Source organism: Fukomys damarensis, unplaced genomic scaffold (genome assembly GCF_012274545.1).
Source record: "Fukomys damarensis isolate Sample0158 unplaced genomic scaffold, DMR_v1.0_HiC HiC_scaffold_24, whole genome shotgun sequence".
Lineage (NCBI taxonomy): Eukaryota > Metazoa > Chordata > Mammalia > Rodentia > Bathyergidae > Fukomys > Fukomys damarensis.
The window spans coordinates 68,832,739-68,860,098 of NW_022900936.1; the positions used below are offsets into that span (position 1 = coordinate 68,832,739).

Consider the following 27,360-nt stretch of genomic DNA (forward strand, 5'->3'; position numbering starts at 1 on the left):
ACTGGTGAATGCTAAATGATTATCACAAAGATAAGAAATGAATCAGATACAAATTGGACTTTTTCATATTTCTAGTTAAGAATTACGATTTCTCTAAAGTCAGGATGATAGCTATGAATCATTTTTAAATATCTTAAAATAGGAAAAGCACAAATGTATTTCAATCATATGTTGACATTCTCTATTACTCAAATAGTTCTATTTTCTTGAGAAAAGTTCACACTAACATTTCCCTCAGCTACAAAGTCTAAATATACCAAAAATGTAGCTTTTGCTGGGCATAGTGGTACTCACTTGTAACCCCAGTTACTCAAGAGGCTGAGGCAGAAGGATCACAAATTTGAGGCCTGTCTGGGCAATTTAGGGTGATCCTGTCTCAAAATTTAAAAAGTAAATAAAAATAAGGGGAAGGGATCACGCTCAGTGGTAGAGTGCCCCAGGGTCTGAGCCCCAATACATGGATGGGGATGTCAGGGTGTTGTTTTTTGAACATACTAAATATAAGTAAAATTTTTTAATGCAAAAATAGTCTGTTGATGCTTTTTTAAATGGCACGGCATAATTAACCTTTTAGCAGAAACTAATACAGAAAAACACTTAACGCTGGTGTTGCAATGATACTAGAAACATCATTTTCTTCAAGTGAATGGGACATTTTTTCCAAGTCTATTAAAGTTATTGAAAACTTAAAGCTAAATTATAACAACAAAGAATAGGTCAAATACATTTTTTCTTTCAGAAACCATAAAGCATTTTCCATAACAGCCCTAACACATTTTTAGGGCTCAATAAATATATTGTAAATAAATAAGAGCCACAAATACAAAAGTAGAACAACAGAAGTATAAAATCAACCAAGTACATCAACTCAAAATTGTGTTTATATAATTTTATCAAGGGATCACAAACAGTAGTCACTCTGGTAACTTAGAATCTTCTAAAACTTAGCTACTCAGTTTAGTTGCTCAATTAGTTACAAACAATAAAATTATTTTAAAATATTTTATTTCTACTAAGTTCTTACTTGCCTCCAAGTTCTATAGACAAGTATTCAAAAGACTATATGGCATTCTTCTCAATTATGATTTTTGTTTTTGTTTTTTGTCTTTCTGAGCTAGAGTCTCACTATGTTGCTCAGTCTGACCTCAAGCTCTTGCACTCAAGCAATCCTCCTGCCTCAGCCTTTAAATCAGCAGGGGCTACAGGCACATGCCAGTATGTCCAGTTCAAAATGATTTTTAAATATATATTTCTATAAAAATTGAACCAAAAAAACCCAGTAAAAGCCATGACACTAAACTATACTAAAAGTAAAACAAAGCTGTATCTGTTTAACACCGCTATTCACTACTCTACTAGATTGTTATATATTCTCTATGTATTTCTACAGACATCACTACATTCTACTTTTATAGTTGTTAAAATAGCTGTAGAAATTAGTTTGAACAGAAAAAGCACTGTGAAGTCTACGTACAGGGAATAAAACTGCCATAAAATTATACATTTTAATATTATAAGTCTTTTAAAAACTTGATTTGATATAATTGTTCCACAATCAAGACCTTCCCACATATCTCATAATATGGTAACATCTTCAGTCTGAACAAGATATTTTAATATGTTCATACTATGTTAAAAATATTTTCACAAAAAGCATACTCACATTCTTATAGAAATCATTAAATTAAGGCTGTCATTTATCAAAGAATACAACTAGGTATGTTTAAAGAGAAGCAAACAAAAACAGTAAAGCGAGAAGAAAAAGGAAACATGCCACATGCATACATAAAATAACTTAAAGTGTGAATTCGTATCCACATTTTAAAATGTTTTCTTATAACCACCTTTCCCCTACTGTGGAAATCTACAATTTTCCTAAGTGTCTGGAACCCTAATCATTTAGCAATGTCTGGCAATTTCATTTCTCCTTCAAATCTCTATCCTGCTTTCTCCTCTCCTACTCCTCTTCACAAAGAACAAGAAGAGAATCAGTACCCTGCAAACTGAACCCTGCAAGTGTGAAAAGGTACGAAGTTACCTGGACAACTGAAGATCTAAGTAAGCTCTTCCCCTCTCCTACTTAAGCAGTTCATGAATATTCCCTCATGGCAACGCTCTGCACTTTAGACTGTGCTAGCTAAACACTGCCTAATTATAATCATTTGTGCAAAAATAAACAGATTAAGACTAAAAATATACTTTAGGGTAGGGGTCCTCTATCTACAGTCAATCAAGACAGTGTCTTCTAATCGGTCAGTGACAGCAGGGGCTGACAGACACACAATAATAGAAATACAGACTTCAATTCATATGGGATGAACTTTTATATCCATTTGATAATTAAGGCAAGTTTCTACCAACACTAAGTTTAATAACCATGGTATGGAGAGAAAATAAATTAAGTATTTCACCATTCTCTCTATTTTGTTTTTGTAGGTTTTACTGTTGTTTTGTTTTTGTGTGTGTGCTGTAAGAGATAGAACCCTAAACTTTGTACATGCTAGGCAAGTGCTCTGCCCTATACCGCCGACCTACATCCCAGTCCCATTACTCAGTTTTGATAGACTGGCAATATTCCAGTACACTTACTAGCCGATGGTCTACTTATTAATTAAGCTAATTTTTTTCTCGTTAATTCGGTCAACATTTTCAATCACCTAAAATGTATCTACAGCACCCTAAGACTCTTAAGACATGTGTGAAAACACCACAGTCTCTGTCCAAAGACATTCACAATTTAGCAAGGATGGTAAGCACACATACAGTAAATGTTTGTGCTAACAAAATGAGAGCTAAGATTGAAGTTTTAGCAACTCATCATAGAAAAACCAAGCAAAGTACAATTATTATTCCCTTGCTACCTTTATAGAACAGAAGAATGCAAAGAGTGTTTTGAATTTTGCACAGCAGGATCACCAGGACTTAACAAGTATTAATGAATCCAAACAGGCCTATCAGATTGGGTACAGAAGTTGAATATCTTTAATCCAAAATCCAAAATGTTCCAAAATCTAAAAATTTTAGAGTGTCACTTTGACGCTACAAGTAGAAAATGTCACATCATGAAACCCTGCTTCATGTACAAAGTTAGTCAAAATATTATATAAATTACCTTCAGGCTAGGTACACAAAGTGTATATGAAGCATAATGAATTTCATGTTTAGACTTGACTCTCACCCCCAAGGTATCTCATACATACACAAATATTTCAAAATAAATCCAAGACAGGACTGGGGGCAAAGACCTATAATCCCATCACTGGGAGGCTGAGGTGGGAGGACTACCAGGAGTTCCAGGACAACCTGGGCTACATGGTGGGTTCAAGGCCACCTGGAGTTAGACCCTTCTCAAAAAAAAAAAAAAAAAAATCCAAAACTTTTCTCATTCCAAGTATGTTCAGATAAAGGATTCTCAACCTGTACTATTATTATTCACATTTACAATTAAGAAAAAGGGCTATGTAATTTACTAAAAAGATATACTAGTGACAGGACCTACATATCATAGTCTAGAAGGTCCTACACTCATACAATTGTGCTGTCTCCCACTGACCACTTCCATCACCACACCTCATCATTTAGACTGCACCTTCTTCTATTCTCTCTCCTGTGTACTCTATTCCATATCTTGCTAGAATCTCCAGCACGTTCCAGGAAGAGCTACTGCACTGGCTGCTCCTATGTGGAACACTCTTCCTCCAGATATCTGCTTCAAGTGTGTTCAACGATCCTTTTCTCAATGAGATAGTTTCAAGTCACACCATTTACAATTGCAACCTGCTCCTACATGCACTCATCAAATTCTCCTTTATCCTGTTACGCATTCTGTATAGCATTACCACTGCAACGTATTATATAACCTACTTATCTAATGATTATTGGTTTTCTGTTCCAACTATAAGCTCCACAAAGGCAGGAATCTTCGTCAGTTTTGCTCATTAATACATCAACATGGCCACAAACAGTGCCTTGTGCATAGTACACATATGGTAGTACCCACTTAATACCTTGTAATTAAAGCCAGAGTTCGAACCAAAGAGGTCAAGCTCAAGAAGTTCAAGCACAACACATTATCTCTCAATTACCGACCCACAGATAACAAAATGGGAACACAGAGAGAGATACTCAGAAGATAGTCACATCAGCCTATGAAATGCCAGAACCTGATCTCAAAAACAATCTAATGGGATTCATCCCTTCAAAAGGCCTGAAAGTTGTAACAAAAAGCTCCAAGCCAGGTTTAGTGATGCATGCCTGTAATCTCAGTTACTCAAGAGGCTGAGGCAGGACAGTTCCAAATGTGAGGACAGACCAAGCAATGTAACAACAGCCTGTAGATTAGATTAGGGTAGATAGATGTAGAGATAGACAGATAGATAGATAGATAGCTTTATGGAACATTGTATTAAATGTACCATAATGATTCTTAGCAAAAGAACTGTTTAAAGCCAATCCCTGCTACTCAGAAACTGAGGCAGAACATGGAGTCAGGGGCCAGCCTGGGCTCTACTGAGTGTCTAAGAACAGGCTGAACCTTGTATCAAAAAACAAAACGAAACACAAAAGTGTTCCAGGTAAGAGATTTTTAAGAATACAGTTAAAATTACTGTACAGCAGCAAAGCAAAGAAGAGACATTGTGTTCTTTGCTTGTTTGAGGCAAGGGATTAAACAGGATTGTCCTGGGGCACAATGCACGTCATAGAGCTACACCACTAGCTTTGTGCGTCCATTTCATTTATACTAACTGTGCTGAAAGTTCATGGTTATTAGGACTCAAGGAGATATTCTTTATATATTTTGACTTTAAAATGATCATCTGAATAATGGTTTAATGGTATACTTTATATGACCAGATCTATCCCAAGGAAGACTGAAAAAAAAAAAAAAAAAAAAAAAAAAGGAAAAAAAAAAAAAAAAAAAAAAAAAAAAAACAACTCAATTCATTCCTAAACCATTTTGCTTCTATTCCCACCAAAAATCAAGCCAAAATCTTAAAAACTGTGCAAGTTATTGTATTTGGTTGAGAAATTAAAAGTCCTTAAAAGGACACACAGGTACTTAAAATATAGTTGACCAAACTGAGTAAAATAAAGCCATGAACTGAAATTTTCATTTGCCCTTGACCTTTTCAAATCAACCAGAAAACATCTGTTAAACAAACCAGCTGTTACCCACATTAGGAAACCCAACGCTAAGCATTTTATAAAGTTCTTAAACCATAAATATTAGAGGTAAACTTTAAATATAAATCACCTATTGCTGAAAGAAATATCCAAAAACTTAATCCTATGGCAGTGATGATGCTATCTTATCAAGCAACTATGTGATCCTTTTCCATATTTACTAACAAATTAGTTCTTAAAAATAGTAAACTATAGGGCCGGGGGTTTAGCTCAGTGGTACCAATGCTTGCTTCACAAGCGCAAGGTCTGAGTTGGAACTCCAGTGCAAAAAAAAAAAACTAGTAAACTATAGCTGGGCACGGTGGTAAACACCTGTTATCCCAGCACCGAGGAGCCCTGAGGCAGAATGTTAGCAAGTTCAAGACCAGCCAGGGAAACACAGGGAGTTCTAGGTCAGCAGGAACCACAAAGCACAACCTAGCCTTAAAAAAAAAAAAAAGATTTGGCAAAGCCACCACAATCAAGGAAACGTTCTATTTTTACATAAAGTTTTACTGAACAAACATTAATTTTGTAAATAATCACTAATATTTTGTACTATGATAATGATCCCGGTCAACCAAATAAAATTTTCAAATGATCTCAAAGATTCAACCATACTCTAATAAAGTACATAATTCATAATTCAAGAAGACCTTTCACAAGTGAAATTTCATTTGATCCTCAACAACTACCTGGGCAGGTTTTATTGTTTGTCTCAATTTTACAGATAATAAAATGAGGTTCAAGATATTAACTACCCAGATTAGACAACATACAAATTGACAAAGCAAAAACTTCAGCCAGGTCCTCTGCTCCTTAATAAGTGTCATTTTAACATAATGCCACAGGAAAGGTCAATCCAAAATTAAATTTATTTAATGTTAGCAGTGGAGGGGGGGGGGGTTGGCATATTTCATCATACCTGGTCTGGCTACTTTTAAATAAAGTATTAAGGTTTAATTTTTAAATTGGTACTCATATAATCTTAACTAGGCTAGTTGTTACATTACACTAAGATGTGTCACAAATCAGATGAATTTTCTGTTTATGTGCAGAATAACCCATTGAAGAATGTATTTTCATTTTAAACTTTCTGTTCATTGGTGTTATACTTATTCAGAAGTAAGGCACATGCTCATAATCCCAGCTACAAGGAGGCTGAGGATCAGCCTGAGCAATTTAGCAAGACCATATCTTGAAATAAAAAATAAAAAGGTCTGGAGAAGTAGCTCAATGGCTTGCCTTGAATGCCCTGGCTTCAGTCTAGAGTACACACACACACACACACACACACACATATGCATGCACACATTTAAATTTGTTCATTTAAAAACTTGTAAATGGGCCCCCAAACGTTTACAGTTCCTATAACTGCATTAAGTCTGAATACAGTATGAGATGGGATTATTGGTAAGACATGTCTTTTTTTGTTTTGTTTTTTTGAGACAGGGTCTCACTATGTAGTTGAGACTGACCTGGAACTCACTATGTATAGCCCAGTCTGGTCTGGAACTCACAGCGATCCTCCTGCCTCAGCCTCCCAAGTGCTGGGATCACAGGCGTGCGCCACCATGCCCGGCAGATAAGACATGTCTTTTTAAAATGCAGTTCACTTATCAGGTTAATTCTATAAATAATAGCTTCTACTAATGTACAGTCACATAGAAACAATAGTTTCTACTAATGCACAAAGGATATTTTCTTATTTTGAAAAATAATGAGAAAACTAGGGGATTCTTACATTTTTTTCTTTTAATATATGGATTAGAAACATTAAGTTGATTGCATAAAACAAGATTTTCGAACTTGTTTTGGAAAATGTGTAGTAGTATTAAAGTACTATGATGCATTACTGAAACAAACATCTTAAATACAAAGGGTATAGCAAACGTTTAGATTTTTTAAAATATTAACAATAAAAGACATAGTGCCACTAATCCCTCTCAAAACACGGCGCCCTTACTTCACACACTTATCCAATCAGTCTTATCAATGTGTCTTTTATTATACTTCTATAAATTTAAATATTCGCCATTTTCTCCCATCACCCCTTGTACAAATAATTTCTTAGACACATCTCTGAAGAAAATAAAGAAGCATTAACTCATTGAATTAACAAAATTCAGTTATGTGATTACACATAATAACATTAATCTATTTCCTACTGTCCTCCTTCATGGATATGACTGGTCTGGAAAAAACTTCCTAGACATCACCAGATGTGGTTTACCTAAAAGTTCACAAAGAGCATATCCACACACAGCATGACCTATTTAATGACAGGGATACCTTCTGAGAAATATCTAGCTAGACAATTTGTTCACTGAAAACATTAAAGAGCCTCCTAACTTTATACAGAAATAGATTAAGTACAACATGAGTGAGAAAAGACTAAGATTGAAGGCAACACAGAAGAATCAGATGCTGGAATTACTTGACACAATTTAAAAAGTCATGATAAGAATGTTTCAGCAATCAATTACACATTCTTCTGGAACAAGTGAGAAAATGGACAATAAGCATAGAGAAGTAAAAGGAATTATAGAACTAAAGAAACATGGTAACAAAGTTTAAAAGCTGCTGGGTAGTCTCAATAGAGACATGAAACAACTTCCAGGAAAATGGCAGAGTGGTGAGTAGCAGAGAAAGCCTCTCCAAGATTTGGTGTCCTGACACTGGAATACAGCAGCATGACAACATGAGGAGGAAAAGAATGAGGGAAGTGGGTCCCTGGGACCCAGGAAGGATCTGAAGAGAGAACTGAAGCCCACTGGGAGAACTTCAGTGAAAATGAAGGGGTGGTAGGCAGCACTTTCTCCCAGTCAAGACTCATGGTGTGGGAAAGGCGGTCAGAACCTGCAGATGCACAGTGACTATTGGTGACCACAGAAGCCTCCATAAGGAAACACACCAGTGGAATGAAGCAGTGGACACAGAGGACTGCAGTCGCTGGTGAGTTATTCGGGTTCAGACATCCCCCAGGAGAGGGCAACTGGCCATTAGCCATTTTGGGGAGGGTCAGCTGAGCTCAGAACTCAGATCTAGTGGCTCCTGGTGATACAGTGAGGGTGCTGAGTTCAAGCTGACAGGAGGTCAGGGAGCTGACATCCAGCCAGCAGGAGGCACATGGACTGTTGAAGACTCAACAAATCCAGGTCCAGTCTTATATCCAGACACCAGACTGAACTTCAGTGGAACTAAAGATGGAGGCTTGCTGGGATTATCCACTACCTGCCATAAAGCATAGCTGGCTTGCTGGGATTAGTCAACTCAGATCTGGGTTGTCTGACTGCAACATCTACCAGTGACAGAGGAGACATAACTTGAATTGGACATTCTTTCTTTTCCTTTTCTGGTTTTTGTTGTTTTGTTTTTCTTGATTGTTCTTGTTTTTATGAGTGTGAACACAGTTTCTAGTTTTTGTTGTTCTATCCTGGTTTTTATTTCCTTCCCAAAGTTTTCATGATCTTTCTTTGTCCTCCAGCCTTACTTCTAAACTCTACCTCTTCTATGTCTCTGTTCTCTCTCCCTAGCCCCTTTTAAATATTCGCGCCCAAGGGTAAAATCAAGGGCTTATTTACTGCATACAATTTTCTGGTTTATTTTAGATTTGGTTATATAACCACAATCTAGTTCATACAGTTAACAGTGGCAAATTAATATTTACCACAATTTGTCATTTCTAGGCTCTATTGTTATTGCTGACCATACTACTACAGTCAAGGAGGCATAAAACTGTTCTAATCAATTCTTCTTCCTGGCATAACAAGTCTGAGATTGCCCGAGGGTCTTAAAAAATACTACAGGCTAGCACCAGGGTTTGGGTCAAGTAGGCAGCAACTTCTCATCCCCAGTAAATTGAAGAGGCTGGATTTTGCAACAGATTCTAAACCCAAAAGGCAAGAGCTATACATGCAAGAAATTTCTAAGAAATACTAATTGCCTAAGGGTACTGAATACTGGCAATAAAGCTCCTCCACATAAGCAATTTACAACCATCAACCAAGGAATTCAACTTAAACACACACACACACACACACACACACACACACACACACCAAAATGAGAAGACCCTTAAACAAGATGCAATACCAGACTTTCAGCTCAGCAAAGGCAAACCCAGGGGACAATGAGATGGAACAATCCAAAAGCCACCCACCTGCACTCTGAAGTGATAACAGCAGAAGTAACACATCAGAACAAGGATCTAGGAAAAAAAAATCAAAGCAGAAATAATTTCAGATAACTACAGTGATGATGACCAGAATGAAAGATATGCTTAGTGAGTAGAGCAGATATGGATAAGAGTGCAGGAAAATGATGGAAACTGTGAATACCCAGCACAGGAAAGAAATGGAATCCATGAAACAGATTCAAACTGTTATCTAGGAAATTTAAAACTCCACTAAAATATATGCAGCCAACGAGCCAATGTGAGGACAGAATATTCAATATAGAAGACAAGATTGCAATCAGTGATCATGAAAGATTTCTTAAAAATAGCAAGGGAGCACAAGAAATCAATCTAGCAGCTGCTAGATGATGCAAAGAAGAATAAGATTGATCCAAGTCAATGAAAAAGCAGAAGATAGCACAAAGAACATAAAAAACTTGTTCACAGCCCAGCGTGGTGGCACATGCCTGTAATCCCAGCACTTGAGAGGTTGAGGCAGGAGGATCGCTGCAAGTTCGAGGCCAGCCTGGGCTGCACAGTGAGTTCAGAACCAGCCTGAACTACAAAGCCAGCCCCTGTCTCAAAAATAAAGAATAAAAAATAAAAATAAAAAACTTGTTCACATAAGTAATGGCAGGAAACTTCCCAAACAGAGAAAAAGAATTTGATATACAGATAAATGAGGCATATACAACTCTAATTAGCTATGATTAAAAAAAAATGTTCCCCAAGGCATATAATAGTCAAGATTCCAGAAATACAACAGAAGGACAGAATATTAAAAGCTCTTATAGAAAAGAAATACATCACATATAAAGGAAAGCCCATCAGAATCACAGCAGAATAGGGAGGGGTAAAGAGGGTGAAGGGAGGGCAGGGGTATTGGGAAAATACAAGAATCAAGATATATCATGTAAAGTTACAAGATCACAATGATAAATGTAACTGTACTGTTTGCTTTAACTGTACCAATAAACTTAATGGGAAAAAAAAAGCATCACAGCAGGTTTCTCAATACAAACTCTCAAGTCAAGGATAGCTCGCAGTGAAGTATTTAAAGACCTAAAGGAAAACAACCTACGACCTGGATTCATGTAACCTGCAAAAGTATCTTTCAAAATTGATGGAGAAATAAGATACTTCCATGAAAAAGAACACTTGAAAAAATTCCTGAATACCAAACCATCACTTTAAAGTGTTCTGAAGGATATTCTAGAAAGAGATAACAAGGATTACAACTCCATGAATCCCAACAGAATGAATCCACCAGGCAAGGCAAGAAATTGAACAGAAGAGGAAAGAAGAAAGCCAACAACAGGAAAATAGCATGAGGGATAAATCAATACTTATCAGTTGTAATATCTATGTTAATCAAAAGAAACAGACTTGCAGAATGGATCAAGAAACAAGATCCAACAATATACTGCATACAAGAAACACATCTAATTCAAAAAGAAATTCACAGACTGAAAGTCAAAGATTGGAAAACAATACTCCACATGAGGAACTCAGAAAAAAAGCAGGGGTAGCTATTCTATTTGCAGACAAAGTGGATTTCAAGCCAAGACTGAATAAGAGAGACAAAGAAGTTCAATACATACTTGTAAAAGGGAACAATCCAAGAGAAAGAAGTAACAATCATAAAAATATATGTACCAAATACCAGTGCACCCAACTATATAAAACAATAACAGACATGAAAAATCAAATAAGCACTAAAACAACTGTAATAGGGGACCTAAATACCCCACACTCACAGACAAATCAACTAGACAAAGAACAAACAATGAAATATTAGAACTGAACCAAACTTTTGAACAAACTGACTTAGTAGATGTGTCCAGAGTGTTTCACCCCAACAAGATCAGAATATATGTTCTTCTCAGCAGCACAGGGAATGTTCTCTCCAAAATAGACCACAAACTACACATAGAACATGCTTAAGTAAATGCAAGGGTACCCAAATTATCCCATGCATATTATCAGACCACAGTGCAATGAAATTGGAAATCAATGGCAAAAGAAAACACAAGAACTTCACAAACACATGGAAATTAAATAACAACTTCCTGAACAAACATGAAGATAAAAGAGAAGAGAACCACTGAACCTGAAGATAGAAAAGTAGAGCTTATCAGCTTTATCTGCAGAAGCAAATAAACTGGAGGCACCAGGCTTAAGGAACCATGAGTAATGACAAAGGTCCAAATCCATGTAATTGAAGTCCCAGAGACTTTTCAGATTTAGCAAATAACTAACTTGTAGATCTAAAAAGTACTGAGCAAACCCTAAAGAAGAAAACCTTCAAATAATCCACACTGAGGGCTGAGGGTACAACTTGGTGACAGAGCACTTGCTTAACATGCACTGAGGCCTTGGGTTTGATTCCAGTGCTAAAAAAACCCAAAACAACTGCACTGACACATCACAATGAGATGTTCAAAATCCAAAAGAAAAAACAACTTGCAAGTAGCCAGAAAAATAAATGACATATTAACCATAACGGCACACTAAGATTTCTCAACCATAGAGACCAAAAATAAGTGGCACAGTGTTTCTCAAGCCTTAGAAAAAAAAATATTAAAAATTGCCAGCCAAGACTTCTATACCCCAGGAAACTATACTTCATAAATAATGGAGAAATTTAAGACATTCTCAAAAGATGAAAAACTAAACAGAAAAGAAATGATTTGAAAAACAAAAGAAAAACTCTGCAATATAAGAAGGAAAAATAGAAATAACAGGGAGAATAGAAATACAGGTACATCGCTTCTGGGCCTTTTGGCTAAGATCAAGCGAAATACAGGTACCTACAAGAGATTATTCTTTTCCTGATTAGTTTCATAAATCATATTTGATGAATGAAACAAAAATTACAACACAACCTGATACTTACAAAACAATCATATTTGAAACTGGAGAAGGTAACAAATTAAAAAAAAGGAGTGAGGTTTCACACTTCAGTTGACATGGTAAAATGCTGATATAAAAAAGACTGTTGTAAATTACTACGAACATTATACCACAAGAAAAACTAAAAAACATTACAAATTAATGAAGATGGGCTCATAGGAAATGTTCAAGTAATCCACAGAAAGGCAAGAATTACAAACAGAAACAAAAACCAGAAAAAATAAGAAACAAATGGCACACTTTTAAGTGTTAACATATTAACAATACCCTAAGTGCAAACTGTCTAAATAAACCAATCACAACAGAGACTGAAACAGATTTTTTTTTTAATGACCCAATTATATGTTGCTTAAAAGAAATTCAAATTCAGCAAATAAACTGAAAGGAAAAGCTACAACAAGGTTTTTAAGCAGAGTGGCTACATTAGCAACACAATCAACTAACAGAGTCTAACTGGCATAGAACACTATTCCATAACAGCAGAGCACATTTTTTTCAAACACCCAGGGAATATTCATCAACACACACTTTGTCTACCAATCACACGACGAACTTCAAAAAACTGTTGAAAACTGAAAGAACAGAAATAAGTAAAACAAAGACAGTATTTCAGAATATCCCAACATAGAAATAAAACATGCTTTTAATAGTCCATGGGTCAAAGAAGTCTCAAAAAAATTTTTTTAATATATAAATAAGAGTGAAAATAAAAACAAGTTATTAAAATACAGGGGACTGATTGCTCCGACCCAGTGCCAGGAGGGTGAGTTTTGCAACATCGGCCCCGGCTTGAACTCAGAGTCCGATCTATGGGCCTCCTCTGGAGCCGCACCTTTTCCAGCGGGTGCCACTGATTGTCCCGACCCAGCACCAGGAGGGTAGCTGCGTGGGACCTGCTGAGCAACCCCCCACACCCCCTGGGGCCCCACCCCAGCTCTTAGATCCCCTGATTGAGCCAGTCCTTCAACACACTCTGCAGAGGCATGGCGGGCTAAAAAGGGTGGTGATTGATCCTATTGTGTTCCAGATTGTATCGATTGGGATAAAGGATAGGGATTGATTTGATGAGTTGTATTCTCAATTATGAAAATGAGAATGTCTATAAGTCATTAGAGAATCAAAGGCTGGGACAGAATGATATCAGGAAGATTTAATGACCCAGAGATTGAATCAAGGACAACCCAACAGCAAAAATAAAGATAAGAAAACACTTAAGCAAGCCACAAAGACAGACTTCCAGTCCACCAATGGCAAACAGTACAGCAAAGGAGGATGAAAAGTCTGATAGTGAACCTCCAGGACACTCAGAACTCACAGCACAGGAAGTAACAAAACAGATAAATCAAGCTCTAGAAAAATTCAAAACAGAAATAATTTCCCATTTAACCATAGAGATGGTGAGCAAAATGAAAGACATGATTCCAGACTCTGCAACAAAAACTGACCAAAAAAATAGATGAGCTTAGGAACATAATAAAAACCATGAAGGCCCAGAATAAGAAAGAAATGGAAACAATGAACACCCAACATAGGAAAGAAACGGAATCCATTAAACACATTCAAACAGATATCCAGGAGATTAAAAACTCTATTGAAAGCCTACGCAACAGAATAAAAGATGGCGAAGATAGAATTTCAGATATAGAAGATAGGATTGCAGACAGTGACTGTGAAAAGAGAGGTCTCTTAACAACAGTAAGGCAGCATGAGAAATCGATCCAACAACTCCTAGATGATGCAAAGAATAACATAAGGCTGATAGGAATCCATGAAATACAAGGAGAAAAATGCAAATGACTTAAAAAAGCTGTTCAAACAATTAATGACAGAAAACTTCCCAAACAAAGGGGAAGAATTAGACATACAGATAAGCAAGGCATATAGGACCCCAACTAGCCACAATAAAAAAAAAATCTACACTTAGATATATAATAATCAAGATCCCAGAAACCCAAGAGAAGAACAAAATACTAAAAGCAGTAAGAGAAAAGAAAAAAATCACATGCAAAGGAAAGCCCATCAGAATCACAGCAGACTTTTCAACAAAAACCCTCAGGTCAAGGAGAGCCTGGAGTGAGGTATTTCAAGTCCTAAAGGAAAACAACCTACAACCAAGACTGATGTATCCTGCAAAACTCTCTTTCAAAATGGAAAGAGAAATAAGATACTTCCATGACAAAGAACACTTGAGAAACTTCATGAATATTAAACCAGCACTACAAAGAATTTTAAACAATATCTTAGAAAAAGACAATGAAGATCACAACACCAGGAGGCCCAACAGAGCAAATCAAATAGCCAAGTCAAGAAACTAAAAGGAGAGGACAGAAAATAAAAAGAGTCAACAAAAGGACAATAACATGTTAATAAGAAGTCAGTACATATCAGTTATAACTATCAATGTCAATGGCCTCAATTCACCATTCAAGAGAAATAGATTGGCAGAATGGATTAAGGAGCAAAATCCAACAATGTGTTGTATACAAAAAAACACACCTAGTGCAAAAAGAAGCCCATAGACTGAAAGTGAAAAGATAGAAAACAATTCTCCATGTGACAGGAGCCCAGAAAAAAATCAGGGGTAGCAATCTTATTCGCAGACAAAGCAAATTTCAAACCAATACTGACTGAGACAAAGAAGGCCACTACATCCTTGTAAAGGGAACAATCCAAGAAGAAGAAATGACAATCATAAACATATATGCACCAAATTTTAATGCCAACTATATAAAACAAATATTAAGTAACATGAAAAATCAAATAACCACTAATACAATTGTAGTGGGGGATCTAAATATCCCACTATCACAAATAGACAGATCATCTAGGCAAAAAATCAACAACGAAATACTAAAACTGAACCAAGCTTTTGAACACATGGACTTATTAGACATCTACAGAGTGTTCCAGACCACAAAATCAGAATATACATTCTTTTCAGCTGCACATAGGTCATTCTCCAAGATAGATCACATACTAGCTCACAAAACAAGTTTGAATAAATGCAAAAGAACTGAAGTTATTCCCTGTATATTATCAGATCACAGAGCAATAAAGCTGGAGATCAATAGCAGAAGAAACCATAGGAACTTCACAAACACATGGAAATTGAACAACACTCTCCTGAACAATCAATGGATCACAGAGGAAATTAAAGAAGAAATCAGACAGTTTTTACAAATAAATGAAAATGCCAATGCAACATGCAGGAATCTATGGGACACAATGAAAGCAGTTCTATAGGGAAAATTCGTATCACTGAATGCCCACACTAGGAAATCAGGGCAAGCTCAAATAAACAACCTAATGATGACTCTTAGACTCCTAGAAAAACAAGAGCAAGAAAAGAAATTAAAGAAGAAATCAGACAGTTTTTACAAATAAATGAAAATGCCAATGCAACATGCAGGAATCTATGGGACACAATGAAAGCAGTTCTATAGGGAAAATTCGTATCACTGAATGCCCACACTAGGAAATCAGGGCAAGCTCAAATAAACAACCTAATGATGACTCTTAGACTCCTAGAAAAACAAGAGCAAGAAAAACCCAAAGCTCGAACAAGAGAGGAAATTATAAAGATTCGAGCAGAAATCAATGCAATGGAAACTAAGAAAAGGATACAAAAAATAAATGAATCAAAGAGTTGGTTGTTTGAAAGAATAAATAAAATTGATAAACCCTTAGCAAACCTTATCAAAAAAAGGAAAGAAAAGGCTCATATTCATGCAATCAGGAATGAAAAAGGTGAAGTCACAACAGATCCCACAGAAATCCAGAGGATCATTAATACATACTATGAGAACCTATACACTAATAAAATGGAAAACACAGAAGAAATGGACAGATTTTGAGATACTTATAAATTACCAAAGTTGAATGAAGAAGATAAAAACATTTTAAACACCCCAATTACAATCAGTGAAATCGAAGATGTAATTAAAAACTTACCAGCAAAGAAAAGCCCAGGTCCTGAAGGATTCACTGCTGAATTTTACAAGACATTTAGAGAAGATCTACTGCCATTACGCTTCAGACTTTTCAATGAAATTGAAAGGGAAGCAATACTTCCAAATTCATTCCTGGAAGCAAATATCACTTTGATTCCCAAATCTGGGAAAGATGTAACTAAAAAAGAGAACTACAGGCCAATCTCCTTAATGAATATAGATGCAAAAATCCTCCTAGCAAACACAATACAGAGGATCATGAAGAAGATCATACATTCTGACCAAGTCAGATTTATTCCAGGATGCAAGAATGGTTCAACATACGTAAATCAATAAATGTAATACACTATATTAACAAGGTCAAGGACAAGAACCACATGATCCTCTCGATAGATGCAGAAAAAGCATTTAACAAAATTCAACACCCATTCATGATAAAAACTCTGCAAAAAATTGGAAAAGATGGTCTATATCTCAATTTAATAAAGGCTATCTATGAAAAACCAACAGTCAATATCATATTAAATGGCCCAAAACTGAAAACCTTCATGTTAAAATCAGGAACAAGACAAGGATGCCCACTATCACCACTCCTCTTCAATATAGTTCTGGAAACATTAGCCATAGCAATTAGACAAGAGAAAGAAATTAAAGCAATAAAGATAGGAAAGGAAGAAGTTAAACTGTCATTATTTGCTGATGACATGATACTCCACATTGAAGACCCAAAAAACTCCACCAAAAGACTTCTCGACTTAATTGACACTTTCAGCAGAGTAGCTGGATACAAGGTCAACACCCAAAAATCAATAGTCTTCTTGTACACAAATAACAGACTCACTGAGTGAGAAATTAGGGAAACAATTCCTTTCACAATAGCACCCAAAAAAATGAAGTATCTGGGAATCAATCTAACAAAAGAAGCAAAAGACCTCTACACTGAAAACTACAGCACTATGAAAAAAGAGATCGAAAAGGATATAAGAAAATGGAAAGATCTCCCCTGCTCCTGGGTAGCAAGAATCAACTAGTGAAAATGACCATACTACCAAAACTGCTATACAGATTCAATGCAATACCAATTGAAATCCCAATACTATACTTCACAGAACTAGAAAGAAGAAACCAAAAATTCATTTGGAACCATAAGAGACCTAGAATAGCAAGAGCAATCCTAGGCAACAGACACATGGCAGCGGGTTCAATAATTCCCAATCTGAAACTATACTACAAAGCCACTGTGATAAAAACAGCATGGTACTGGCAAAGAAACAGACCTGAGGATGAGTGGAATAGATTGGAAGACACAAAAACAACTCCAGATGCACTCAGCTACCTCATCTTTGACAAAGGAGCTGACAGTCCCCACTGGAGGAAAGATAGCCTCTATAATAAATGGTGTTGGAAAAACTGGATCTCAACCTGCAAAAAATTAAAACTAGACCCTTATCTGTCACCATGCACTAAATTAAAATCCAAGTGGATTAAAGATCTAAATATAAAAACAAAAACACTAAACTTGCTGGAAGATAAGTTAGGCAGAACTCTGAAAGACATTGGCACAGGAAAAGACTTTATGAACAAATCCTCAGTAGCACAGGAACTAGCAGTAAGAATCAACAACTGGGATCTCATCTTATTAAAAAGCTTCTGCACTGCAAAAGAAACCATCAACAGAACTAAGAGACAATCTAAATGTGGGAAAAACTTTTTACCAGCTGCTCCTCAGACAAAGGACTATTATCTAAAATATATAAAGAACTCAAAACAACCACCCCCCCAAATATAAAGACCCAATTCTAAACTGGGCATCTGAAATGAACAGACATTTCTCAGACAAAGAAATAAAAGCAGCAAGTAAATATATGAAAAAGTGCTCCACATCACTGGTCATTTGAGAGATGCAGATGAAAACAACTCTGAGATTTCACCTCACCCCACAAAGAATGGCTGCTATCAAGAAATCACACAATAACAAATGTTGGCAGGGTTGTGGGGAGAAAGGAACCCTTCTCCATCGTTGGTGGGAGTGCAGACTGGTGCAACCACTATGGAAGTCAATATGGAGATACCTCAAAGAATTAGGATTAGAGGTTCCATTTGACCCAGCCATCCCTCTGTTGAGTATCTATCCAAAAGAATTAAAAGAATCATACCACAGTGATATATGCGCACCCATGTTTATAGCAGCACAGTTTGTAATAGCTAAAACTTGGAAACAGCCCATCTGCCCATCAGTTGGAAACTGGATAAAGAAGACATGGTTTTTCTATAAAATGGAATACTACTCAGCCATAAAGAATGAGAAAGTAGATTCATTCATAGGTAAATGGGTACATTTTGAGGATATACTCCTAAGTGAAATAAATAAGTCACACATATGCAAATTCCGAATAGTTTCTCTGGTGTAAAAAACTAAAATAGTACTCAAGTTCCTAATGGGACAATTAGTAACATGAAATAAGAAAAGGACCAAAGGTGTAGGGACAGTGAGAAGGATAGGGAAAGGAGAACAAGGGAAAAGGAAAAAAATATGAGAAAATGTAAAAATGGAATTAAAGTGTTTGAAGGTGGGGAGGGGAGGAGGGGGTGAAGGGAGGGTGGCAACAAGGGGGAAAAATGAGAACCAAGACCTGTCATGTAAATGTACAAGATCCCACTAATGAATGTAACTGTACTGTCTACCTAGAATGTACCAATAAATTCAATTTAAATTTTAAAAATGTAAAAAAATAATAATAATAAAAATAAATAAATAAATAAATAAATAAAATACAGGGTACAGGTACTGCAGCAGTTAAAAGGAGATTAAATGGTTACATTTAAAATGAGGAAAACTCTCTCACCAATAGCATAATTTTCTACCACAAAAAACTAAAGGGCAAAATGAATCCAAACCAAGCAGATGGATAGAAACAATAAACAGCAAAATCAAAAAAATGGAAGATAAGAAAACATAAAAATCAATGAAACAAAAAAATTTAAATCAATAAAACAAAAATATATAAGCCCAAAACAACACTAACAACAACAAAAGAGGAAACGTTACAAGGAATGAAACAAAGATTAAGTACAGAGCCAGCATTAATTATAAAGATAAGAGAATACTACAAACAACTTTATGTTCTTAAATTTGACATTAACTTCTCAAAATCACACTGCCAAAAAGAAAAAAGATCTAATATAGATAACTCCACAATCATTAAGGAAAACTGGTTCTCAATTTAAAAGTCCTCCAAAAAACCTCCAGAGTAAGAGCTTTAATGGTGAACTTTACCAAACATTTAATGAAAAATATCAAATTTTCCAAAAGTCTTCCCAGAGATAGAGCATTCCCTAATTCATTTTATTCAGTACCTCATGAAATAAGACAAAACAAAGAAAATGAAAATCCAAAGTCACTAGTAACACTTCAGTTACATTTTCTCTGAATACTGTATAGATAAAAAAATCCTTAAGAAAATACTAATAAATCAAATACCTACACGAAAAGGATTATACACCATGACCAAGTAGGACTTACTGCAAGAATGCCAGGTTGGTTTAACATCTGAAAATCAGTTAGTGTAATACACCACATCAATTCAACCAAGAACAAAAACCTTTACTTTTTAACAGCTCAAACTCAGTAGATGCAAGAAACATCTGATGAAACTTGGTGCCCTTATACAGTGAGAGAAAAATTTTAAAAAATTGAACAAACTAGGAAGAAAAGGGACTTTCCTCAACCTGACAAAGGCCATCTGTGAAAAGTCGACTTAACATCACAGTTAATGGTAAAATAATTAATTCTCTTAAGATTAGAAACAAGACCAGGATGCCTGCTTCCTATTTCCAATCAACACTGTAATAGGTAAATTAGGCAAGAAAATGAAATAAAAAACATTAACACTGGAACGGAAGAAGTGAAACTATCTACTGATAGCATCATAGCTACAGAAGACCCTAAAAAATCCACGGACAGGGAAGAATGAAAAAAAAAGAACTAAGACATGTTATGTACATGTACTGACTCCATTATATACTGCAAATGTGTACAATAAAAGGAAAATTTTTAAAAGAAGAATCCATGAAACTGGAATAAACAAGTTCAACAAGGTTGTACAATATAAAAGTCTATAAAAATCCATTTTATTTCTATATACTAGCAAACAAAAAGAAATTAAGAAAATGCCATTTATAAGATCACAAAAAGAATAAAGTATTTAGCAATAAAATTAACAAAACAGATACAAGACTTATATACTGAACACTATAAAACATCCCTGAAAGAAATTAAAGACCAGAAGAGAGACATATGGCATTCACAGATCAGAATCCTTAGTATTATTAAACTAAAAACATTTTGCTAACCTGATCTATAAAGTCAACGTAACTCACACTAAAATCCTAGCAGTTGCCAGGTATGGTGGCACACCCCTGTAACCCCAGCACTTTAGAAGATGAGGCAAAAGGAAGATCACTGGGAGTTCAAAGCCAATCTGGGCTACACAGCAAGACCCTATCTCAAAACAACAAAAGCAAAAACAAAAACAAAAATCCCCAGCAATTTAGGAGTGTAGCTCAGCATATGAAAGGCTCATGTACTTTAGCAAGTGTGCGGCTCTGGATAAAGTCCCCAACATCACAAGGGGGAAAAAAATAGAAATTTGAATATAAGATCTCAAACTATAAACCTAGGGAAAAAAGGAGGGGAAAGGCTTCATGACTTTTTGTGACATAGCAATAATTTCCTGGACATGGAACCAAATAGGCAAATAGGCAACAAAAGCACAAACAGACAAATGAAACTACATCAAACTAAAGGGTTTCTGCCAAACAACGAAAACAATCAACAGAGTGAAAAGGTAACTCCATGGAATTGGGAAAAATCTGCACAAACCACATCTGACAATAGGCTAATATCTAAAACAACAACAAGAAAAAACAACAAATACTGTAACCAGATTTTAAAATGGCCAGGCTGGAGGGATAGTTCAGTGGCAGAGGAAGTGTAATACTCAGTTCACTCAAAGGCCCTTGGTTCAATCCCCAGCACTGAGAGGGTGAAAAGTGGCAAAAGACTTGAATAGAAACATCTCCAAAGACAACACACAAAGAGCCAATAGGTTCATAAGAAAATGCTCGATACTCCTAATCACTAAGGAAATTCAAATAAAAAACTACAAGGAGCTATCTATTGCCTCACACCTACTAGGGTCATCGCCTTTATCAGAACTGCAAACAAATGATGGTGAACATGTGGAGAAACTGGAAACCTTGTATACTCTGGTGGGAACAGAAAATGGTATAGCCACTATGCAGTTTACGACAGGTCCTCAAAATGCAAAAATCAGAACTGCCGTTATGTTTCAGTAACCCCACCTTTGGGTATTTATTCAAATGAATTGAAATTGGGTTCTTAAAGAGATACTAGTAAACATTCACTGCAGTATTATTCATAATAGTAAAAATGTAAAAAAAAAAAAGCTAAGTGTGCATCAAAAGAAAAACAGATAAAGAAAATATGGTACAAACATATTACAGAATATTACTCAACCTTAAAAAAGGAAACTTGCCAGAGATGAGCCTAGAGAACATTATGCTTTGTGAACTAAACCAGTCAGAGAGACAAATATTTTATGATTCCACTTAAGAGAACTAGCTAATGTAGTCACTCATGGAAACAGAAAGGAGAATGAAGGTCTCCAGGGATGAAGGCAGTAAAACTGAGGAGTTGCTTTACATTGTGGGTATAAAGTTTCAGCTATACAAAATGAAAAGGTCCTAATATTATATTGTATATTTAAAATTTTAATAGGGTAAATCATTTTTTATAACAAAAAAATCTATTGCTTCAGAGACACTATTAGGAAAGTGAAGGTAATCAACAGATTGACACAGAAATATTTTCAAATCATACATCTGATAAAAGTCAAATATCCAGAAATATATAAAGAAATCTTATTATAAGATAAAAAGATCTTATAAAAAGATAAGATCTTTTTATCTTATAAAATACGGCTGGGGGTTTAGCTCAGTGATCATTCTGCCTACCTTGCAAGTGCAACGTCCAGAGTTCGATCCCTGGTACTAAATAAATAAATAAGCTATTTGAAAATGAGAGAAGGATCTGAATAGGTATTTCTGTGAAAAAGAAAGTTAGGCCTGGTCAAGCATACCTACAATCTCAGCACTCAGGAAGCTGAAGCAAGAGGCTGTCTAGTTAGGCCACGCATAGTTTAAGGCCACCCTGAGCAACATAGTGAAACCCTGTCTCAAAAACAAAAATAGGGCCAGGGATTTAACTCAGTGGTTCCACGACCTGCCTAGAAAGCCCAAGGTCCTGAATTCGATCCCTGTACCAAAATAAATAAATAAATAAACAAACAAAAATAAAGAAGCTATAATAATGGTGAAGCACATGGAAAGATGTATAGCACAGCCATCAGACATGCAAATCAAAACTGTGTCTATAGGAAGAAAACTTTTTTCACTGTCGGTGCACACTATGAAAACCAACACAGAAGACTGACCTCTGATCTCCATCAAGAGTGTGGCGATTCGCCTCACCAACCAATGTATCAGGCTTCTAAATTCAGCAGCTGGGTGTCCTTAAATTCAATTATTCAATTATCTAACTGGAGAGATCCACTGCTTTGACTTCAACTTTGCATACCAATTTCCAGTTGTTTTACCTGTGCTCTTGATAAACCTGCTATCTAAACATGGGTTTGGGCCATGGATGTAGCTCAGTGGTGCCTCACCTGCCTGGCAAGCGCAAGGTTCTGATTTCAATTCCTGGTATCAGAAAAACAAATAAACAAACAAACCCCCTCCCTCAGTCCAAACACTTTGTTAGAACTGCTCACAGAAATCAAGGTAATATTTATGTTTACTGGCTTACTATGCAGGATGTAACAAAGGACAATGACAAACACCAGACAGAGAAAAAGAGAGTGCAAGGTCTATGCGAAAGAGCATGGGGCTTCCATGTCCTCTCCAGGAGCATCACCCTCCAGGAACCTCCTCTACAAGTCCACCTCCCAGAGACTCCCCAAATCCAGTCCTTTGGGAGTTTTGTGGAGAATTCCATTGAATGTGCACAACTGGGTATGTTACTGGCCATTGGTAGTCTTCTCAATCGTCACCCTCTCCCTCCTCAGAGGTTTAAGGGTGGAGGGCTTCAAGTCCCATGCAGCAAATCAAGCCATGGTCTTCCCAAGGATCGCCTCACACCGGGAGGCTACCAGGGATAAGAAGCCTCAATCCATTTGGATAGTCCAAGGATTTTAGGAGTTGTGTGTCAGGAAATGAATGAAGACAAATATACATTTTACAACATCTCATCATTTTTAAATACAACTTTGCTAATAAAACTGTAATGAGGGACCTCACTATCCCACTGTCACAAACAGATCAACTAGACAAAGAACAAACAATGAAATATTAGAACTGAACCAAACTTTTGAACAAGCTGACTTAGTAGATATGTCCAGAGTGTTTCACCCCAACAAGGTTAGAATATATGTTCTTCTCAGCTGCACAGGGAATGTTCTCTCCAAAACAGACCGCGAACTACACATAGAACATGCTTAAGTAAATGCAAGGGAACCTAAATTATCCAATGCATATTATCAGACCATAGTGCAATGAAACTGGAAATCAATGGCAAAAGAAAACACAAGAACTTCATAAACACATGGAATTTAAATAACACCCTCCTGAACAACCAATGGGTCACAGATGAAATTAAAGAAGAAATTAGACAGTTTCTACAATTAAACCATAATGTCAACACAATATACCAGAACTTATGGGATGCAACGAAAGCAGTCCTATGAGAGAAATGTATAGCTGTGAATTCCAGTATCAGGAAAACAGAGCAGGCTCAAATAAAAATCCAATGTTGAACCTCAAACTTCTAGAAAAGGAAGAGCAAGTCAAGCCCAAAGTTCATTTAAGGGAGGAAACTATAAAGGCCAGAGGAAAAAATTAATGCAATGGAGACTAAGAAAACAATACAAAGAATCTATGAATCAAAGAGTTGATTCTTTGAAAGATTAAATAAAACTGACAAACACTTAGCCAATCTTATCAAAAAAGTTAATAAAGGACTCAAATACACGCAATTAGGAATGAAAAGGGTGAAATTACAACAGATCTGCAGAAATCCAGAATATCAATACTTCAGAACTTATTTCAAGAGCCTGTATTCTAATCAGATGGATACAGAAGAAATGGACAGACTCCTACATATATATGAATTACCAAAACTGAATCAAGAATAAAATTTTTAAATAAACCAGTATCAGTCAATGAAATTAAAGATATAATTAAAAACCTACCAACAAAAGAAAGCCCATACCATGACAGATTCACTGCTGAATTCTACAAGAAAGTTAGAGATGACCTATTGCCACTACTTGTCAAACTATTTAATAAAATTGAAAAGGAAACAATATTCCTAAATTCATTCCTGAAGTAAGCATTACACAGATACCAAAACCAGAAAAGGATCTATCCAAAACAAAGAACTACAGGCCAATCTCCCTAATGAACATACACACAAAAATCCTCAATAAATATCGGTAAACAGAATGCAACAAATTATCAAAAAGATTATACACCATGACCAAGTTGGATTCATCCCAGGGATGCAGGGATGGTTCAACATATGCAAATCAATAAATGCAATACAGTATATTAACAGAGGCAAGGACAAAAACTATATGACCCTCCAACAGATGCAGAAAAATCATCTGACAAAGTCCAATACACATTCATGATAAAAAATGGAATAGAAGGTCTTCATCTCAATTTGATAAAAGCTATCTATGATAAGCCAACAGCCAACATCATTCTAAATGGACAAAAACTGAAGGCTTTCACTCTAAAATCAAGAACAAGACAAGGATGTCCACTATTACCACTCTTATTCAATATAGTTCTGAAACCACTAGCCAGAACAATTAGATAAGAGAAAGCAATAAAAGGAAGAAGGATAGGAAAGGAAGAAGTTAAACTATCATTATTTGGGATGACATGATACTCTACATAAAGACCCCAAAAGCTCCACCAAAAGACTTTTAGATTTAATAACCAAATTCAGTAGCATAGCTGGATGCAAGGTCAACACTCAAAAATCAATAGTATTCCTGTACACTGATAACAAACTCACCAAGAGACAAATTAGGAAAACACCACCCTCCTCAATCGCATCCAAAAAAATGAAATACCTAGGAATCAATCTAACAAAGGAAGTAAAATACTTCTACAGTGGAAATTATAGTACTCTGAAAAAGGAGATTGAAGTGCATACCAGAAAATGGAAAGATATCCCTTGTTCTTGGGTAGGACAAACCAATATAGTAAAAGCAGCCATTCTTCCAAAATTGTTATAGATTTAATGCAATCCCAGTCAAAATTTCAACACCATATCTCACAGAATTAGGGAAAACAATCCTAAACTTTGGAACCATAAGAGACCCAAAATAACAAAGGCAACTCTGGGCAACAAAGGCAAGGCAGGGAGCATCACAATCCCTGACTTGAAATTATACTAGAAAGCTATTGTGATTAAAAACAGCATGGAACTGGCAAAAGAACAGACTTGAGGGTCACAGCAGAACAGATTAAAAGATGCAGAAATGAATCACTTGCCTTGCAAGCGCAAGGACCCAAGTTCAATCCCTAGTACCAAAAAAAAAAAGGAAGATGCAGAAACAACTCCAGATATACTCAGCCACCTTATCTTTTACAAAGGAGCTAAACACCTTTACTGGAAGAAAGGTAGCCTCTTTAATAAATGGTGTTGGAAACCCATGTTTATAGGGGAACAGTTTGTAACAGCTAAAAGTTGGAATCTGCTCCAATGCCCATCAGTTGGAGACTGGGTAAAGAAGATGTAGTTTTTCTATAAAATGGAGTACTACTCAGCCATAAAGAATGAGAAATGGATGCATGAGGCCATACTCTTAAGTGAAATAAATACACACGTGTAAATACCCAATAGTTCTCTGGTCTAAAAACTAAAAGTGTAAATTGTACAACTGTACACAAATTGTATAACTGATAATATAAAATAGGAAGAAAAGGACTAAAGGTGTAGGGGAAGTGGGAAGAATAGGAGAAAGGAAATAAGGGACAAGAAAAAATATGAGAAAAAGAAAAAATGGAAACGAAGCTTTTGTAAATAGGGTAGGATGGAGGGGGTGAAGGGAGAAAAAATGAGAACCAAGACCTGTCATGTAAAGGTACAAGATCCCAATGATGAATGTAACTGTGCCATATACTTAAAAAGTACCAATAAACTCAATAAAATTTAAAAAAATAAATAAAAAATAAATGGTGCTGGAAAATCTGGCTTTCCACATGCCGAGGATTAAAACTAGACCCGTATCTTTCACTACATACTAAACTGAAATTGAAATGGATCAAAGATCTAAATATTGAAACAGAAACACTAAAACCGCTGGAAGATAGAATAAGTATAACTCTCACAGACACTGGTACAGGCAAAGACTTATGAACAAAGCCCAGATCACACAGGAACTATCACAAAGAATCAACAACTGGGGTCTCATTAAAAAGTTTTTGAACAACAAGAAAAACCACCAACAGATTAAAAAGCCCACAGTGGGGGAAAACGTTGTTTTGTTTTGTTTTTTTTCCCCCAGCTGTTCCTAAAAGTATTATCTAGAATAAAGAACTCAAAACAATCAGACTCCCCTAATTTAAAGACCCAATCCAAAAATGGGCATCTGCAATGAAAAGGCACTTCTCAGATGAAGTAGAAACAGCAAATAAATATATGAAAAATGTTCAACATCATTGGTCATTCAAGAGATGCAAATTAAAACAACAATGACATTCTATCTCACTTCAGAAAGAATGGGTGTTATCAAGAAATAAACCAATAAAAAGTGCAGGCAGGGTTGTGGGGAAAAAGGAACTCTTCTCTCCTGTTGGTGGGAGTGTAGACTGGTGCAACCACTGGAAATCCGTGTGGAGATTCCATCTGGCTCAGTTATTGATATGTTCCTCCCAAAATTAAAAGCATCATACCACAGCAATATATGCACACCCATGTTTATAGTGGCACAGCTTGTAATAGCTAAATCTTGGTAGCATACCAAATGCCCATCACCTGACAATGGATAAAGATGTGGTTTTTTA

General features: G+C 36.0%; 1 protein-coding gene across 3 annotated transcripts in view; it reads right to left on the minus strand.

Annotated features, from left to right (window-relative positions):
- Znf148 (zinc finger protein 148) overlaps positions 1-27,360 on the minus strand; it is a 135,403-nt gene that overhangs the window by 90,868 nt on the left and 17,175 nt on the right. The window lies entirely within an intron of this gene.